The 16,850-nt window shown below is 40.8% G+C and overlaps 1 long non-coding RNA gene across 1 annotated transcript in view; it reads left to right on the forward strand.

Annotated features, from left to right (window-relative positions):
• Positions 1 to 16,850, forward strand: part of LOC127487176 (uncharacterized) — a 47,028-nt gene that overhangs the window by 10,438 nt on the left and 19,740 nt on the right. Inside the window, exon 4 of the long non-coding RNA XR_007913715.2 lies at positions 13,486 to 13,614. This is a non-coding gene — a long non-coding RNA (uncharacterized lncRNA). The remainder of the gene's footprint in view (positions 1 to 13,485; positions 13,615 to 16,850) is intronic.

The raw sequence follows: 16,850 nt of genomic DNA on the forward strand, positions 1-16,850 counted from the left end.
AGATTTTATGGTTGACTCTTACTGATCACATGAGCATTCTGTTCTATCTGACTGAAGAAGGCAGGAGTGGCATGGCTAGAGGCACAAAATGGCTGTTTTCCAATCAGAGGATTCTTTTTAATCTCTCAGCAGTTTCAAAATAGTTTTCTTCCTTTTTGAAGACTTATTCAAAATTTGTGTTAAAAATGTAAATGTATATATTAACTACTCAATGCAGCCTGTTCAGCTGGGTCTTGGATAGAGGTTGCCATTACTCAAAGGGATCATGTCCTTTCTCCATGGCATGGGATTGAAAGCAGAATGTCATAAGGATAACATGGTTCATCTGCAGAGGAACACAGTAACTAGCCATGCTAAGTTCTGTAGCCAAAACTTCTCAGGGCTCACCAATATCTGGGACATCCTCCCCTTCATGGGCCCAGCTGTGCTGTATCTTCCAGCCTCTTTGCATTTAGGTGGGGCTATGTTACCAGGTTTGCCAAGGACTGTAGCAGAAGGGATGTGAGTCACTTTCAGGCCAAGGAAGCAGGCATATTTCTCCATACTTTCTTACTTTCCTGGTTTGAGTAACAAGATACAGAGTAGGACAAGATCCTAGAACACAAGAAGCATAAGGAATCTCTAAGAATAGTGTGGTGCAGAGCCACCCTCTCACTCACTTCCCAATCTACCAACCTGCATTGGGAACTGCATGAGCAAGAAATAAACCTTCACCTAATTAAACTCATTTCCTGTCCTAAATCTAGTGCTCCTACTCTACCATCTTACAGTATCTTGGCAATTTAATGCCTCAGATTTAGGTATACATACACATACACATGTACACACACATACACACACATATTTGTTACAAAGAATTTGCTTAAACAGTTGTGGGACTGAGATAAGCCATTTCTTTAAGGCTTTGTCTCTATGGTAGATCTAGAACCTGAGGTACACAGGGACAACAAGAAAAAGGAGATCGTGAGCATATAAGAAGCTACAGGCAAAAGCTATCTACAAGTCTCCAGGAGTAGACTGACATCCATGGCTGTTCTGTTCTCTCTGATTTTGGTGATCAGGGAGTCCAGCAGAGATGCCAGCCCTTGGTCACAGGGCTCAACAGGCACACACCAGACACAGGATTGTGTATGAAGGAAAATTCAGGGAATGGTTCAGAAACTGCAGGTTCAGCAGCTGCTACTTTGTGCCCATAAGGTAACTCCACACTTTGCAGCATGCATGAGTAGCAAAATGGTCACTACTTCCCTTTTGCCCTCCTCATTGATCTCTCAAGTACTTTCCTGCAACCCACCCTAACCAGAAATTTGTGAGAAAGGGAATTGAGGAAAATGTAGTGCAGCCTAGTCAAATTGTCACATTATAAAGTCTCCAGTGCAACTTTGAAGACTTCACTTTCTTTCGACATTGAACAGTTTTTGAAATACTGATTAGTCAGGGAAACTAAAAATTTCTTCTTTGAGCACTTTGACTCTAGGCAAAAATGGCTAAACAGGTGTAGTTTATCTGGGCTTTTTCCAACCTCCAATTTTAGATGACCTCACCATTTTCCTGGCTCTCAAACCTTTATTGGTGGATAATTCACTTTTTCAACACCTTTTCTCAGGGAAGGTGTTGATGCTGCTCATGAACACCTTCCCATAGCTCTTGTTCAAAACTACCTTTGCTGGAGTTCTCACTTTTCAACCTTCTTCCCCCACTGGCCACAGGGGACGATGGAAGGGTGGTCTTTGAGTACAACATCTGGTAACAGCATTTCCCAAAGTATGCAGCATGCAAAATGACTTTAGGTGATATGTGAACATGTTTACTTTAATAGATATATCCTTTTAAAAACTTAGAATTATAACAAAGAAATGATTGTGATTTAAAGTTTTATTTTTAAATAAATATCTGTATTTTTAAAAAAATTCAAAAATTGCTAATGAGTTGGCATTATAAATTGATAAGTAAATACCATTGCAAATGGTTCAACCAGTTGTCAAAAATTGTGATGGTGGTCAAAGAAGGAGGTACCTTTCTCTGAAGGGAGGAGAGAACTTCCACTTTGACCATGGCCTTGTCTAAAAATGATCAGAGTCAGTGAACTCAGAGGGCTTCCATAGCCTTGGCAGCTCATGACAAGAGTCTAGGGTGATTACTGATGCCATAAACAAGAGTGTCAATTTGTTAAGTCAACAATAGGAGTCACTGTGCACTTACTCTTCATGTAGGATCTTTGTCCTTAGTGTGCTGTACATTGTGATTTAATGCTATAACTAGTACTCAAACAGTATTTTTCACTTTATGTTTCTGTGTGGCAGCAAACTGTTGAAATCTTTACTTAATGTATGCTAAACTGATCTTCTGTAGATAAAGAGAATTGAAAATTAATCTTGATGTGAATGGAAGGGGAGAGGGAGTGGGAAAGGGGAGGGTTGCGGGTGGGAGGGACGTTTTGGGGGGGAGGAAGCCATTGTAATCCATAAGCTGTACTTTGGAAATTTATATTCATTAAATAAAAATTAAAAAAAAATTGTGATGGTGGAATTCAAGCTACTGAACTTTGAAAAGTACTTCCTGTGAGTGAGTGAAAAATACTCCCATGTGAATGAGTTTAAAGCCCTGATTTTTAATAGAATTCATTGAGAATACTTAATTCTACAAAGCAGTGGGATTTCTTCTTCTGAAATGGAACCTCTAACCTAATCTCCCCAGTAACATCTTAAAGTTCAAGTTCTTAGGATCCTGCATGGTCATCTGAAGGCTCTGGTAGTGTCCTGTGCTTTGGTTTGTACCTAGCCAAACACAGGGTTGCTCAGACACCAACTAAGGGCCAAGCCATTCCATGGAGAAGCCACACCCAGATATTTCAGAAAGGCTGTGGAACCAGTAACTACCAGATATCTTCCAAAAAAAATCATACCTGTACCCCACCCTTCTCCCAACCCCCTGTATGTACAAACCCCAAGGTGAATTCTTCTCTAAAATTCCTAGCCAGCTCTTGAAAACCAAAATGTCTTTGTTCTACAGCTTTGGGTGCCAGAAAGAAGCCTTGCCAAAAAGGGTGTGAGCTATTTGAGATTGGTCCTTCTTCAAATTATACCTGAAGGGCAACCTTGACTGATTGGTTTTAGGTGAGAAAGAAACTAGGTTCCCAGTGACATTCATTCCTGTGATTCAGTCACTCTGAGTCACTGCTCACAGGTTTCTATTTCTTTGTCTCAGATGGTCCTGCCTTATGGAGAGTTTTGGGGTGCCGATGTCTAGGTGCACCAAGGGTTTTTTGCAGACAGTTGCTTCAGCCTGGCCATGCCTCAGAAGTAGGCAGTTCAGCTCCCCTTCCAGTCAATGAACCTATGAAGAGTTTTGCTAGCTAGTGAATGAACCATGTTCCAATACTATTGTTGATATTTTGATGACAACAGAGCTGCCCCTAGAGTTTGGGCTCCTTGATCAATGATGTAAGAAGATTTGGATGCACAAATTCAGATACTGTCTCATTTCTAAAACAAAGCAATCATTTCTAAATTTCTTATAAAAAGGATTGTTGTAGAAAATAGACATGAAACAACTAGTCATGATGGTCTAGTCTGAGTTTCTTAAATGTGCTCTAGTGTGTGTGTGTGTGTATGTGTGTAGGAGGTAATAAATAGGGAGGAGAGTGATTGAGGATTTGGCAATAGTATGTGGCACACAGAACTTTTCCTCTGAAAACAGACCAGCAAGGAAGAAAAAAATAGTTTTCCAAAATTTATTATGCACTTGAAACTTGTGATCATTGTGATCTTAGAGATTCCAAAGTTCTAATAGGTATTAGAAAAACTGTAGTTTTATAACTATATATGTAGTTTTTATAACTATAGTTATAAAAAACTTGCTGCTACAAGTACACAACTTGCTATGACCCAGTTCTATGCTTTTCCTAGCTCCAGCCTCATCCAGAAAAGTCTGCCATAGCTCCCCGTGTCTTTTCCCTGTCCCACCCTCACTCAATCCTCCACTCCCACCACCAAAGGAAGGAGGCAGACAGTGAACTCTGCCCAAATATGTCTGGTCCAGGTTCCTCCCTTTGCTCAGTTGAAAAGTTCTTCTTGCCTGTGGGCAATTGGGTAACCACAAATCATGAAGACTGTTAAGTGGAGTGATGGGAGACATTTACTGCCAGATTTCTGCATTTCAGCTTTCAACATTTAAGGAAGACTTACCTTTCAGCTCCAGTTTTATTGGTATGATTAAGTGATTCTCAAATCCAAAAGCAAACAGAATCCCTAGCACACAAAATTTAGAATAAGGGTGGACATAAATTCCAGATCATCTAACTCAACTCTTTACTAAGTAAATATTTAGATCACTTGTAATGATGGATACATATCTCAAAGGGACTTTTTAACCTACTTGATATAAATTCCTAACTGTTACCACTAACAGGTCTCTCCCCACACAGTAAAACTGCTGTGTAAGGATTGATACAAGGGAAAGACCTGCAAAAGCCAATCCTAAGGCAGCAGAATCAACCTTATCCAATTCTTTGTAATGAATTTAAAAAGAGTCCTTGTCCCCTCTTGAATAGCTAAATATCTACTTTGTTTAGAGGTAGCACCAAATAAATGTATGCACTTTGTAATTTGAAGAATTTGGTTTTTTTAAATTTATATATTTATTTGAAAGAAATAGGAGAAAGAAAGAGAGAGAGAGAGAGAGAGAGAGAGAGAGAGAATATCTTCCATCTTCTGGTTCACTCCCCAAACAGCTGCAACAGCTGGAGTCAGGAGCCTGAAACTCCATCTGGGTCTCCATGTGGGTGGCAGTGGCACAAGCATTTGGCCCATCTTCCACTGCTTCCCCAGGAGCTTTAGCAGAGAGCTGGATCAGAAAAAGACTGACCTGCACAGCACTGCGGGTGGTGGCAGCATAATGGAGGAGCCCCTACTCCCCTGGATTTAGGTTTTGCATGAATCAAATGAAATCATTAGCATATTTAATTCTTGTGTACCAATTATATCATGAGGTCAAACATGACTTTCAGATGACAAAGCATTTCAAACACATTCTAAAATGAGTTGCTTAAGGCAAATAATCAATCCTGGTCTCACAAAGCCCATGTCATACACACCAAAGGAGTCATTCATTTTATTTATTTGGAGCTCAAAATATCTATATTTGTATGAGATTAGAATTTAGGAGTCAAAGATTGGTAGGATATTTGCATTTGCATTTGAATCATTATTGAGATGACATAATGCTCAGTAAAAATTACATAAGAAATCAAATACTAATTTGATCAATCCTCTTTAATGGAGAATCTGTCATCCTCTTCTGCTTAAGATTATGAAACACTTTATAATATGCTGCTTTCCCATCAAATGTTTTGGTATTTGTTTTCACCAACTTTCCAGATCAGTTTTATTACAAAAGCTATTACATCTGTAGCTATTGTTCTTTTTAGGAGGTGTCAGTTCTGATTCATGTATAACACATTTTTTAAAGTGTTATGCTTTAACAGATTTTTGGTATCTATTTAAACTCTGTTATTAGAAAAAGAAATTTTCTGGGATGGGTGTTTGCCATGGTGGTTAAAATGCCACTTGGGATGTCCAAATCCCATACTAAACTACCTGGGTTCAAGCTCCAGTTCCACTTCCAATTCCATCTTCCTGGTAATGCACAGTCTTGGAGACAGTAGAAGACAGCTCAAGTAATTGAGACTCTGCCACCCATGTGCCCAATATTAGCTGTTACATAGCTGTTACAGCCATTTGAGGAGTGAACCAGTGGATGGAAAGATATCTGTCTTTCTCCCTCTTCCTCTCTTTCTGTGTCTCTTTCAAAAAGTGAAAAAAAAATTAAAAATTATTTATTTGCTTGAGAGCTAAGAGTTACAGAGAGTGAGAGGGAGAGACAGAGAGAAAAGTCTTCCATCTACTGGTTCACTACCAAATAGCTGCAATGGCTACAGCTGAACTGATCTGAAGTCAGCAAACATGAGATTCTTGCAGGTCTCCCACGTGGGTGCAGGGGCCCAAGGACTTGGGCCATCTTCTACTGCTTTCCCAGGCCATAGCAGAGAGCTGGATCAGAAGAGGAGCAACTGAGACACGAACTGGCACCCATATGGGATGCTGGCACTGCAGTCAGAGGCTTAGTCCACTGTGCCACAGCACCAGCCTGAAACTAAAAATTTTTTGAAATAATTTTTCCTTGCTCCCTGGCCTTCATTAATTATTATTTTCCAGTAAAATTTTAACTGAGCCCAAATAAAACGTCTTAGCTTTGGATTTTTCCATTGCCCAGTTAGGGTTCAGTCCATCACAAAATTAAGGCTGAGTGGGGAAGAATTCAGGAACAGAAAAGATTTGAATGTTTGACTTTATCTGTGAATTCTTCATTCTATGCTAATTACCTGTTTATGAATATCCCCACCAAAAGGAGAATTTCACAAGTTGGGGTCATGTTTTATTTATCGCCACATAGAAATTTACATTCTGATTTGATTTATGGTTCAAATTTGTGTCAGGGTAATTTTTTGAAAAAAAATTGTTTCCCTTTGGACTTCCAAGACTTTCTCTCAAGTCAGCCCAACATACTCTTTGCAGGGTTTTTGAGATCAGAATGCAGAAAGAAAGAAAAAAACACATGTTCATTTTTTTAATTTCAATGACAAAATGTTATTTTGCATCAAGTCTTGGAAATTTCTCTGTGCCTTGGGTGGGGACCCTGAAGGCAGCTAATGGTGCTGGCCTGTAATGGTGCTGCCATTAGGTTTGCTTTGGAAATCACCAAGGCTCCTCTGAGTGCCTCAGTGGTAAGGTAGGCCACCTGGACCTGAGATCAGCTATAGCTGCATCTCATCAGGACAGTCAACTCCAAAGCTAGGGTGGGCCAACACCAAAGGGAAAGTCATGTATAGGGTGTCAGATATGAAAAGAAATGTTTATACATATTGATAGACACTTACAACTGTATGTGTGTACATAAGTAATTATATCCCATTTCCTTACCTTTATTGATTATCCACTTGAATATGGTAAAAGTTCTGTAAGAAGCCGAAGTAATGAAAGCTGGAAAGTAATATTATCTCTCCTTATTGTCTCATTGGAATCATAAGATATAGTATGTCTGAAGTCATGGGTACAGCTGTAGGAATAGAAACAAATACATGTATCATAATAAATATATTGGGGTCTGCTGGGTGGAGTCAGGAAGAACACGAGACAGTTGTTCATATCCTATTTAATATTCTCAAAATATGTTTTGTAGCAATAGCAAAATACTTGCTGTTATGTTTTATTTTCTGTGTAAGCTTGACTGCATTGAGAGACATCCAGATAGCTGGTAAACATTATTTCTGCATGTATCTGTGAGGATTTTTCCAGAACAGATTAGCACTTGAATCAGTAGACTGTCCTCATCAATGTGGTGAGAGTCACCACTCGATCTCTCTCTTTAAGCTAAGATATAAGCTTGTCCTACCCTCAGACAGTTGGGCTCCAAGTTCTTGGGCCTTTGGATTGCAGAACTGACAGGTCTTTTTCACCCATCCCACCCTCCACAAACCATCCCCACTCCAGTTCTCAACCTTTGAACCTAGACTGGATTACATCACCAGCAACACTCCTGGGTCTCCAGCTTGCAGAGAGCTAATGGGGGACTTCTCAGCCTACAAAACCATGTGAGCCAATTCTCATAATAACCCCCTCTTACCATTGTGTACCACTGTATGTCTTAGTAGCTCCATTTCTCTGGAGAACCTTGAGTAGCACACCTGCCTCCTCAATGTCTTGACTTTTTATGGATCAGAAATAGATGAGCAGGAAAGGACTTGCTAGGACATGTGAAAATTAGCTTCTGGAAACCCATATTATTAGAAAATAGTAAAAGAAGAAAAACCCATGTTTTAAAAAAGTCACTCTCCTAGTTTTCTCAATATAGCCTAGGTATTTTGGTAATTGCCATATTTACAACCTATATTATTTTTCAATCTTTCATTTACTTCTACAATGGTACTTCAAATATTTGTTTGAAAATTTAAACATAAGTTTATTTTGGTACAAACATGTCTCGACTCCATGCATAGGTTTTTTCATCATATGTATTTTCCATAAATTTTTGAATAGCATAATATTACCTTTACAAGTTACCAGGTAGTGTTTCATTTTGGTCAATAAGCTTCCTCCTTAGGAGGGAAACAGATAAATGTTAAAGTAAGTGAATTTAAAGGTAAATTTGTCTTGTTGGGTTTTGGTTGTTGTGCAAATAACCCAGAAGGGATCCAGCCTTAGCAAGGGTCCCTCTGAAACCTGAGTAAGCAACTGGGTGGAGAAGTGAGGGGAGGGAGAGTCACCTACAGAGAGGTAAGAATGCTGCACACCTAGGGGAACAGGAGAGAACAAAGTGGGCAGGGGAACAAAAAGGAGAAAATTATATATATATATATATATATATATATATATATTGGACAGGCAGAGTGGACAGTGAGAGAGAGAGAGAGAGAGAAAGGTCTTCCTTTTCCGTTGGTTCACCCCTCAATGGCCGCTGCTGCCAGCATGCTGTGGCCGGCACACCGCGCTGATCTGCAGCCAGGAGCCAGGTGCTTCTCCTGGTCTCCTATGTGGGTGCAGGGCCCAAGGACTTGGCCCATCCTCCACTGCACTCCTGGGCCAAAGCAGAGAGCTGAACTGGAAGAGGAGCAACCAGGACAGAATCTGGCACCCCGACTGGGACTAGAACCCTGGGTGCCGGTACCGCAGGCAGAGGATTAGCCTATTGAGCCGCGGCGCCGGCTGAGAAAATGATATTCTAAGATAAACCTGACCTTGATAAAATGGTTACAATTTCATCATTGTTGCCGTTGTTACTCATGAAATAAAACTAAATTCAGGAAAGGATACTCAATATAAATAAACTTCCATCCCTTGCTGGAACCTTTAAGGCCCAGAATTGTCTGGTCCCTTCAAACTACATCTTATGCCCCGTGCCCAACTCACTGTATTTCATCCACACCCACCTTTCTTCACACACTCCAAGATCTGATCCAACTGCATGCCTTCATTTCACTTAGATCATATTTTGTAACATTGGTTTGTCCCTCCCATTGTTAAAATCTCAGTACTTGTCTCCTCCCCAGAGAGGCCCTCCCAGTCCATTGAATGTAGCCACTTCCAGCCCAGGGAGTCTTTTTTTCATCCTTATCACTTGCTGTTTGTATTTCACTTTCTTCATAGCATTAGGGCTCTCAGAAATAATCTTTTCCATTGTTTGTCTGCCTTCAGACATTACATAGTACTCTATCTTTTGCAAAGTGATTTATAGATTACTACTTGCACTCATTTTATTATTTAATCCTACAGCAGGTGAATAAGGTAAATATTACTGCTTTTTAAATTTCGTGCAGGAGGAAGCTGAGACTAAGAAAAGCAGATATCCTGGAGCCATATGTTTGGCACAGTGTTTAACTTACTGCTTAGGATGACTGCATCCTGTATCGGTGTTTGAGTCCCAACTTCACTTGTGATCCAGCTTCCTGTTAAAGTGCACCCTGCGGAGTGGGGAGGGCAGCAAGTGATGGCTCAGGTACTTGAGTTCCTGACACCCACATGGAAGAACTGGATTGATTTCCTTGCTCTTGGATTGGGGATTGAACTGGCAGAGGGGAGATCTCTGTGTGTTTGTCTCTGTCCCTCTGCCTTTCAAATAAAATGAAAATAAATAATAAATGAAAATGAAAAGTTGATATCTTGTCGAACAACCTGGTAATAAATGAAAGGTTAGGACCTAGACTCAGATATTTAACCAGTGTCATACAATATGCTTACGTATTTTAAAAACGTTGTTGTGCATATTAATATCAAGAATTATGTTTAGAAGACATGAAGAGATTTTTTAGCTTTTATTTAGTAAATATAAATTTCCAAAGTACAATTTATGGATTACAATGGCTTCCTCCCCCCCATAATTTCCCTCCCACTTGCACCCCTCCTAACTCCCGCTCCCTCTCCCATTCCATTCACATCAAGATTCATTTTCAATTCTCTTTATATACAGGAGATCGATTTAGTATATATTAAGTAAAGATTTCATCAGTTTGCACCCACACAGAAACACAAAGTGTAAAATACTGTTTCAGTACTAGTTATAGCATTAATTCACATTGGACAACACCTTAAGGACAAATCCCACGTGAGGAGTAAGTACACAGTGACTCCTGTTGTTAACTTAACAATTTGACACTCTTGTTTATGGCATCAGTAATCTCCCTAGGCTCTAGTCATGAGTTGCCAAGGCTATGGAAGCCTTTTGAGTTCGCCGGCTTCGATCTTATTCAGACAGGGTCATAGTCAAAGTGGAAGTTCTCGCCTCCCTTCAGAGAAAGGTACCTCCTTTGATGGCCCTGTTCTTTCCACTGGGATCTCACTCGCAGAGATCTTTCATTTAGGTCTTCTTCCATGCCTAAACTACTCTCATGGGCTCTTCAGCCAGATCTGAATGCCTTAAGGGCTGATTCTGAGGCCAGAGTGCTATTTAGGACATCTGCCATTCTATGAGTCTGCTGTAAATCCTGCTTCCCATGTTGGATTGTTCTCTCCCTTTTTGATTCTATCAGTTAGCATTGGCAGAAACTAGTCTTGTTTGTGTGATCCCTTTGACTCTTAGACCTATCAGTGTGATCAATTGTGAACTGAAGTTGATCACTTGGACTAGTGAGATGGCATTGGTACATGCCACCTTGATGGGATTGAATTGGAATCCCCTGGCACGTTTCTTACTCCACCATTTGGGGCAAGTCGGCTTGAGCATGTCCCAAATTGTACATCTCCTCCCTCTCTTATTCCCACTCTTATATTTAACAGGGATCACTTTTCAGTTAAATTTAAACACCTAAGAATAATTGTGTGTTAATTACAGAGTTCAACCAATAGTATTAACTAGAAAAAAAATACTAAAAGGGATAAAGTATTACATTGTACATCAACAGTCAGGACAAGGGCTGATCAAGTCACTGTTTCTCATAGTGTCCATTTCAATTCAACAGATTTCCCCTTTGGTGCTCAGTTAACTGAGCATGAAGAGTTTTTAAGTAGAGAATGACATGATAATTTTGACTTTAACATGTGAGATATGGTTTTGTTTTTCTCCCAGTATTGCTTTCAAATATAGTCTGTGAAATCTTTGTCAACATTTGCAATATGTCCAGAAGATTCATAGGTTTAAGACTGTTTTTGAAACACTCCAATCAGTTTTGACAGTTGACTCATTTACTGATATTAACAGGTCCAGTAAAATCTAAATCAAGGAATCTATTTCATATTTAATCCATAACTTTTTCTGTTCCTTCAGCTCATTCCTGACCTGGAGATTGGAGTCTGCACTTGGAGTTGACTCTCTCATTCCTGTTTCTCACTCCTCCAGAATAGGGGCTGAAAGAGGAAGAAATATCAGAAAATCTTATTTTATGGATACATTTTAAGGTTTCTTTGGAAGGCTCTGCAAGAACTCTATGTTGCATACTTTTCTGATGTGGTTATATATTCTAGAAATTATCTCTTATGACACCTATGTATCTCTTGTCTTCAAAAGTATAACTGCCCATACTCCCCTCTCCTCCATATCCCTTAAAGGATGGCCAGAGTCCTGCTTGCTTCTGTAACAAGTATTTTCCCATGGAAATGTGTGAATCTTTCTTTGGTCCTCTGCTTCTTTCTTTCCTCTATGTGAGTTGTCGTTAGTCTACTCCAAGAGAAAGAAAGACACCTACTTATGTCTTCACATATGCTGGCAAACTCCAAGGGATGGAAGTCAAGTTTGCCCAAGAACTCTGTTTTGTGCTATGCTTTGGGTCATGAGGATAGGCATCCAGTTAACACTAATAAGTGAACAAGTTGGGAAATGAGGGCTCAGTGTCCTTCTCTGTAGGCTCCTCACTGTTCATGAAAAATTCTCTTCTATGGAACATCCTTTGGCTGGAGGAATGTTCTCCAGCCCCTTCTTCTCCATGAAAGAAAGAGAGGAGAAAGCCAAAGTACTCTCTCCCTCAACCCAGAGCTCAAGGACTTCTGTTTCTTAATGACTTCATGAGTTCCGATCTTCTGTATTTATCAGCTGGGTATAGTGGTGGGCACGAGAGAGGAAGGAACCGTGGGTCATTTCTCAATAAGCCCGGAAAGGAGGTGGCTGGTGAATCCCTGGCTCTTCACAGTGACCCATTGTTCCCAGCAATGGAATCTGACAAAGTTTCAAGACAAGAGCAGAACTTCCATTATACTGTGTGTTTCCTATTGGGTAGATATTTTCACAATGCTGTGAAGAGCTGACTTGAAGGAGAAGAGACCAGAGATAAAGATTACAGATAGCAATCCAGGTGAGAAATAAATGGAACTTGAAAGGAAGATGAAGTAGTAGGAATGGAGAGGGGAGATGGGTTTGTGAAATACACGTTCAGGTTTCTGACCGGGGTAAGTGATCATGCTATTCACAAAGACCTGGTGTGGAGAAAAACAGCAGGCTTTGAGTAAAACTCATGACCATATTGAGTTGATGTCTGTACAAGAATTTGGGTAGAGAAGCCCAGAAGTCAGTTACATATGAGGGTTACTTCAAAATGCTCTTGGAAAAACGCAATTAAAAGAAATTTATTTAGGTGCAAGGAATTTTTGAAATATTTGCAGTTTTTTTTCTTTTTTTTTTCTTTTTTTTTTTTTTTTTTTGACAGGCAGAGTGGACAGTGAGAGAGAGAGAGACAGAGAGAAAGGTCTTCCTTTACCATTGGTTCACTCACCAATGGCTGCCGCGGCCAGTGAGCTGCAGCCGGCGCACCGCGCTGATCCGATGGCAGGAGCCAGGAGCCAGGTGCTTTTCCTGGTCTCCCATGGGGTGCAGGGCCCAAGCACTTGGGCCATCCTCCACTGCACTCCCTGGCCACAGCAGAGAGCTGGCCTGGAAGAGGGGCAACCGGGACAGAATCCGGCGCCCCAACTGGGACTAGAACCCAGTGTGCCGGCGCCGCTAGGTGGAGGATTAGCCTAGTGAGCTGCGGCGCCGGCCAGTTTTTTTTTTTCTTAATACATAATTTCCACAAACTCTTTGAAGACCTCTTGTGTTCATGATTTCAGTATTTTGCACCAAAATAGATGTATCTGTTCATTCCACGTTCTCTGGACTTGGTGAAGTACCCTCTTATATATTAGGCTTAACAGTGAAGTCTTGCTTGGAACTCTGGGTGGGAGAGTCCTCAGAATTCAGGTAGCCACTCATGCTTAGGAATTCTAGGAAGATGCCCAGGAAGAGTGTTAACAAAAGGGAAGAGAGTCCGTAGAGTCACAAGGAGCACCAACATTTAAGGGTTTGGCTGGCTTGCATGAGAAATTGAGGAGGGGCCAAAAGGTGGAAACAAAAACGTTCTTTGAAGATGTTGAAAAGAGCATCGCCCTGCCTTAAGCCTTGTCTTTCCCATGTCCTGTTCTCTTCATTTGTCTTCTAAAGTTACTCTTTCCCTGAACTGTTTTACAGGTCCTCCAAATGAAGGCGTTAACCTCTTTGTTCTAGGATTTCAACAGATTCCCCAAACCACAGGCTTCAGAACAGAGGTTTCTACAATGCTAGGTAACTAATTAGAGAAATGTGGCTGCTGTTTCTCAGGTGGGTTGCCAGCTTCTCCCACGGATGGGCAGGGTGCCATGATTCCTCTCTGGCAGCTGCCTTTTCTCCCCTCAGAATTTGCAGCCGCACTTCCTAGTGGGGGGATTTTGCTTTTTCTTTACCAGCTTACTAAAATCTCCCATGTTCCAAAGACTCTGCTTCATTGCCCCTCAGGTTTGACAAGAAACTGGAATTTAGTGAGCTTAGCTTCAGCTCTGTGCTGCTGGCAGAGAGGAAGATAATCACCAGGTGTCATAGGCAATTCTTTGTCGTGGGGTTCCTGATGCTCCACCTTAGAGGTGATTATCACAAGTGCCCTTATAAATCCCCAAATAGAAACAGGCTTCTGGTCTCACCAGCACAATTTTATTTGGCAGCATGGAGAAATGTAGGGGAGAATCACAAGACTGATAGAAAACATTTCTCAAGACATCTCAAAACCAAATCATAACATTTAGGAGAAAAGAATCGAACATGTGAATTTTTGGTTTGCTTATGAAAGCATCAGTTGAGTAAATCACCAACATTCAGCATACTACTTTGCTTGTTCAAAATAAATGAGTTTCTTCCCTCTTACTGCACGCTTGCTGTCCCCAACTCCTGGAGTGTGTGTCAAAACTCACATCTGCTTTTGTTTCTCAGTTCTTTTGAAGTAGCATGCCAATTTGCAACACTCACTTTCATGCCAAGATAACCATGCTATCGCGTGGGCAAGCTTTTGGTTCCACGCCCTGCGTAGCTCTGCCAAAATTATGCAGGAAACTGGTGGAGAAGCCAGGCAAGCACACACATCTCCAACCTTTGGGGCCTCCAGGGAGCTGCAAGCATTGGTTTCCTTCTACTTTTTCTGCAAGTGCTCCTTGGCTCAGATAGGGAGTTCTTTTTCTCTTTTAGAGGAAACGCAAAGACTGTACCTTAAAAATCCCTGGCAAATATGTGCCCATGTTGGCACGCACATAGAGGAAGGGACATTGCATACAATTTCCCAGTAGCTCTCCCAAGATATGAGTCTATCCTGCTTTCAGAAATCTCCACATAATTCAGGTGTTGGAAGGAAATCACAAGGGATGAAGATAAGGATTTATATCTTAGGCTGATCAGAATTTTTTCTTAGGATAGGAAAGTATTTTCCAAATGAGAGTTGTGTGCAGTAAGTCAGTTTACGGCAGAGACAATACGATCGTAACTACAGAGTATGTGGTACCGTTACTTATAAAAATGCCTTGGAGGGGCTGGCGCTGTGGCTCAGTGGGTTAATGCCCTGGCCTGAGGTGCCCGCATCCCATATAGGTGTTGGTTCGAGACCGGCTGCTCCACTTCTGATCCAGCTCTTTGCTATGGCCTGGGAAAGCAGTGGAAGATGGCTCAAGTCCTTGGGCCCCTGCACCCACGTGGGAGACCTGGAAGAAGCTCCTGGCTCCTGGCTTCGGACAGGCGCAGCTCCGGCCACTGCAGCCAATTGGGGAGTGAACCATTGGATGGAAGACCTCTCTCTATCTCTGTCTCTCCTCTCTCTGTAACTATGACTTACAAATAAATAAATAAATAAATAAATCTGAAAAAGTGCCTTGGCTAGGACGTTGATACTGGATCTAAAGCACATATTTAGGGAGCACTCTCTGTGTCCTCACCACACAGCTTTCCTTCATCTAACTCCCACAACGGTGAGGCCCACAAAACTACTGTTACCACCATCTCAAAGATGGTGAAACAGAGGTTGAGGTAGGATGACCACTGGTACAAACTCACCAACTCCTAAGAGAGTAGTGGGAGTGAAAAAGAATGCTATAAACTAAATTGGTGAAACCTGGTTTTAGATGGTTCTCCATCATCGTAATATGAGTCATAGAGAAAGATCCATATTTTCTCACATTCCCCTTTTCACTTGAGAGCCTGCCAGAGGTAAAGCATGATGTGAAGTAATAAAGTAAAGTTTCTCCTTCATGAACCTTGGAAGAACATAGTTGTACACTTGTAAAAGTTATAATAAATATTGCAAATTTTAAAACAAGTAATGCGTCTTTATGACATGACCATAATATTTGCTATGAAGATTGTTTCTATAATACATTAGCTTACTTTCTAATTGAAGTGAAGATAATAGAATAAAATGATTTCAAAACTGATATAAGATCTTACAGTTTCTCTAGTAATTTTTCTGGGCACACAATCACTGGGATGAAAATGTTAAGCTCTTGTTTTCTTTTCTTTTCTTTTCTTTCTTTCTTTCTTTCTTTCTTTCTTTCTTTCTTTCTTTCTTTCTTTCCTTCCTTCCTTCCTTCCTTCCTTCCTTCCTTCCTTCCTTCCTTCCTTCCTTCCTTCCTTCTTTCTCTTTCTTTCTTTCCTTCTCTCTCTCTCTCTCAACTTACTTCTTACTCCTGTTAAGTGTAGCTAAAAGGAAAACAAAATGAAAGGAATTTGCTATGATTTTACCAGCAGAACTATAACATCTAATTTTCTTTCCCACACATTCTTCTTGATAGAAATTGTTTTCATCTGTCTCATTTTATAGCCCAAATTCAGTGGTCCTAGGCCCCATCAATTTATTGGCAGAACTTACTCTGCCCACCAGTTCTTGAGATGCAGATTCCAGGGCCTTGGTTCCTCCACCTTGTTCCTGGGTGGGCTGGCAGGCTGCTGTCACTGCCCTGGATGCTTGTCCTGTGGTCACCACTCCACTAGGCACGGTCCCCATCCCTCTCCTCCTCTCATTAGGTGATCAGTGCCAAAAGGGGAAAGGCAACTTCTTAGAAATTCTTTATATAATTTATACAGGATTAAATGGAGAACACAGAGATAACAAAAGAAAAGTAGATATAGTATTTTTTTAATATGTAGATAATAGCATGAGAATAAATAATACATGAATTATATTATAGATATTCACTACATGAGTTCCATGGATCCTCATAATTATTTACTGGGCTTCCTCTTTTTGGAATCCAACTCATTCCCACATGACAGAGGTCATATCCCTTCCCACCACCAGCGTCATATACCAGAGTTCTGGCCAAAAGGAGAGTCTACCTTATTTGACCCATCCTGAGCCCATCTTCTTCATTTACCCGTAGGTCATCTTCTCCAATGAATATAAATATTCACTCCCTTGAGGAGTCCACCTTTTACACAGGTATGATCAGGATTGACAATAGCCCCGCAATAGTTGATTCACCAACATTTGGTCTAGTTAAGTTTAAGCAACACTATATGAGAGAGCAAGAGTCTAACTCATGATG

This window comes from Oryctolagus cuniculus, chromosome 9 (genome assembly GCF_964237555.1).
Source record: "Oryctolagus cuniculus chromosome 9, mOryCun1.1, whole genome shotgun sequence".
NCBI lineage: Eukaryota > Metazoa > Chordata > Mammalia > Lagomorpha > Leporidae > Oryctolagus > Oryctolagus cuniculus.